The following is a 3,858-nucleotide window of genomic DNA, read 5'->3' as shown; positions in this document are numbered from 1 at the left end:
TCGCTATGCAGTTCAGGCTGGCCTCAAACTCGAAATGATCCTGCTGCCTCAGCCTCCCAAGTGCCAGGATTACAGGCCTGCACCAGTGCGCCCGGCTCTGTACATGGAGCTTTCCGCTCACACGACTTCCGAGGGTGGAGCCAAGTCCAGGTTCTGGTGGGGCCTGTCACTGCCCCAGAAATGCTGTCTGATGTGACCTCTCTTCTTCAGGGAAAGCAGTGTGCAGTTTCTCTATAAAGCCAGAAGCGAGCTCTGGAATTTCCCCCCTCTCCTTTTGTGCAGACGGTTATACTAATCTCCTGTGTGAGCTGATCAGTGTGGAGTCTGTTTCCGTCCACACTGTCAATGCTTTTGGAAGGGTTTTCGCTGGCATCCCCCCTGGGAGGTATTTTGGAAGCGTCTGGCCATCAGCTTCTTGGCGGCAGACAGCTGTCAGTTCCATTCCATTCACCTGTGTCCACAGCACCATCCTGACGTCCTCCGGAGGGCAGGGATGCCGGCAGCAAAAAGACTTTTTCAGCAGACAAGGGGCATAGAAAAGACCCAAGTTTATTCAGATCAGAGAACACTGCCAGGAACCTGGCAGGCACGTTCCCAGGAGAGGAAGTGCGCCATTGGGTGAGAGATTGCGAATTTTATAAGGGTTTGAGGCCCTGGAAAGACTGTCTTTTCCTGGATTCTTTAGCACCTTGTAGATCCTTCAGGAATGCCTGCATTGTTTACAAACACAGTTCTTATCTTTGTTTATTAGTAGGTGTTTGCAGTAGATACTGATTACATTCACCGTGGGGAGTGGGTACATCATTATGTTTAAGATGATATGTTTATGGCGCAGTTTGACAAGACCTTTAGCTTTAAATAAGGAGGTGCCTGTGTGCATGGCCAGGGCTCAATGGGATGAAGGACTGGGCCTTACTTCAAAGGTTTGTTTGGGTACCAAGTTCTGCTACCAAGCGTTTAATCCTCCTGCTGCTGTCTGTGCGGCCGCTGCCCCAGCCCCTCTGTCTGCCTAGGGAAGAGCTGCCACATTTGTTGAATGGATGAATATGCACAATTCACCGCTTGTCATTTTACTAACACTGGGGCCTGCCAGACGGGAGAAAGGGAGAGCACCCGGAACTCCGCCCAGGGCCCAGTGGGGCTCCGAGGTGCCTTCCTCCTCCTTTCTGCCCCCTCCCCCCGTCTGTCGTAGGTTCTTCTGACATGGACTGCCCCTTCCTTTCTTAGGTAGCATCAGCTCGGTCCTGATTTTAAAATGCCTTCTGCATTTTACACAGAATTTTCATTGCTTCGAAGTCTTACAAGTTACCGACCTTAGCCACTGGGCGTGGTGGTGCAGCCTGTAATCCCAGCACTCTGGAGGCTGAGGCAGGAGGAATGTTGCGAGTTCGAGGCCAGCCTGGGCTACAAAGTGAGCGCAAGTCCACTTTGAACTGCATATCGAGACCCTGTCTCAAAAGATTAAAAAAAAAAAAAGTTGCCCACCTTAGCCAGGGGTGGTGGCACACGCCTGTAATCCCAGCACTCTAGAGGCTGAGGCAGGAGGATAGCTATGAGTTCGAAGCCAGCCTGGACTACACAGTGAGTTCCACGACAGTGTGAACTCCATACTGAGCTCTTGAGTCAAAACAAAACAATACAAATCTGCCACGTTCTGAAACAGTCCCAAAATACACTGCTGTGCAACTGTGTCCTGTGAGCTGCCCCTGTCCGGCTCCTCTCTGATCCCTGTCTTCGGGCCCTGGCAGTAGTGGGTGCTTCCTCCCTGGGTCCCAGTGCGCCTACAGCAGTCCCGCAGGGCGAGCTTGCCCCTTGGGCCTCGTCCCTGCCGTGCCCGGCGATGGGGAGACACGTGCGCACCCGCCCGCGTGAGCAGCACTGTGTTCACGGGCGAGATTTGGTTTAACTTTTGCCGCAACGATCACGGAGGCCTCTGCGCTCCGCTTTCCACCCGGGCGCCGGGCTGCGGAAGGCGCGCGCCTGGCCGGGCGGCTGAGCTTCGCCGGGCGCCACCTGCTGGACCTGTGGCGCATCACCCCGGAAGGGCTCCTTCGCGGGGTCCGGAGGCCCTGGCGGGGACCGGGGAAGGCAGCGCTCGCCCTGACCAGGTAGAGACTTTGCAGGGTCCTTGATCGTTTTTTGAGGCCCTGGGGATTGCACCTAGGGCCTTGCCCATGCTGGGCAAGCAGTCTACCACCAAGGTACAATCCCAGCCCTTTTTTATTTTATTTATTTATTTCGGTCTTTGTGAGACAGGGTCACACTATGCAGTTCAGGCTGGGCTTGAGCTCACTTTGTAGCCCAGGCTGGCCTCCAACTCGCAAGGATCCTCCTGCCTCAGCCTCCCCAGTGCTGGGGTTACAGGCCTGCACCACCATGCCTGGCCTATTTATTTATTTTTTTGAGACAGGGTCTAGCTATGCAGTTTAGGCTGGATTTGAACTCACTAGGAGACCAGAATGGCCTCCAACTCTCAATGATCTTCCCCTTGCCTCAGCTTCCAGGGCACTGGGGTTGCAGACCTGCCACATCATGTCCGTCCCAGCCTTTTTTTTTTCTCTTTAAAGCCTAAAACAGGGTCTCACTAAATTGCCAAGGCTGGGGTTGAACTTGAAATCTACCCTGCGCTCTGAGTGACTTCCTGGGCAGCCCTCCCACCACCACCCCACTTCTGGTCGCTGTGCTGTTGCCTGGTCTGGAGCTTCCTATAAAAGGAAATCCTGCAGGCTCTTCTGTGCCTGGCTGCCCTTGCTCAACGTGGTAACTTAGATTCCTCTGTGTTGTTGTACATTTCAGGAATCCCTCCCTTTTAATGCTAAGTGTAAAATTGCTAGTGTGCATTTTCCTGGACACTTGATAGGCTTCAGCAATTACAAATAAACTGCTGGGAACATCCACGTGCAAATACTTCTGTGGCTATGTTTTCAGTTATCTTGGGTAAATACTTCAGCACAGTGGAATTTGTGGGATAAAGGGCTGTATGATTAACACTGTAGAAATCTGCCAAGCACAGATGGTGGCACATGCCTGTAATTCCAGCTGCCCTGGAGGCTGATGCAGGAGGATTATAAGTTTGACTCAAGCGCAAGCAACTTAGCAAGACCCTGTCTCAGAGTAAAATCTGAAAGGGCGGCTCCTGTGTGCACCAACCTGCAGTTTGCTGCCCAGTGGGCAGGCCGATTTGGGATCCTGGGGGCAGCTGTGGTGAGGCCACTGTTGGTCCCACTCCACTGCACACACAGCCATGGCCTCGGGAGCTGTGCTGTGTGCAGCCGGACTGGGTCTTGAGCATCTTGCCGCAGGCTCCTCTGAGAGGTCTGACTGTGGTTTCAGAGCAAGCGTAGGTTCCAGGTCACACAGAGACCAGGGGCGGAGCTGCAGCAAGGGGCGAGGGTGGCAGGGTAGTCAGCTGTGCGCCCAGATGTCCCAGGGGAGCTGAGCACGGAGCAGGGGGGCACTCTGCCCAGGGTCCTGGCTGACCACCGGGGCCAGGAGATGTGACCTGCAGGTGGACTATCAGGGACAGAGCCCTGGTGTGATGAGCTCCAGCACATGTTGGAAACTATGCAGACACAACACTGGATTCTAAGAAGCTGTTACAGCTGCTACTGGGGGTTGAACCCAGGACCTTTGCACTGAGCTACCTACCCAGCCTCTTCTTTAAATTTTATTTTATTTTTTGTCTTTCTGAGACAGGGTCTCGCTATGCAATTCAGGCTGGCCTTGAACTCACTTTGTAGCCCAGGCTGGTCTCAAACTCGCAATAATCCTCCTGCCTCAGCCTCCCTAGTGCTGGGATTATAGGTGTGTGCCACCATGCCCGGCATGGTGTTAAATTTTATTTTAAAATATTTTAAA

Source organism: Chinchilla lanigera, unplaced genomic scaffold (assembly GCF_000276665.1).
Source record: "Chinchilla lanigera isolate Chin_1 unplaced genomic scaffold, ChiLan1.0 scaffold00085, whole genome shotgun sequence".
Lineage (NCBI taxonomy): Eukaryota > Metazoa > Chordata > Mammalia > Rodentia > Chinchillidae > Chinchilla > Chinchilla lanigera.
The sequence above is the reverse complement of the archived record's forward strand: the minus strand, read 5'-3'. Positions refer to the sequence as shown.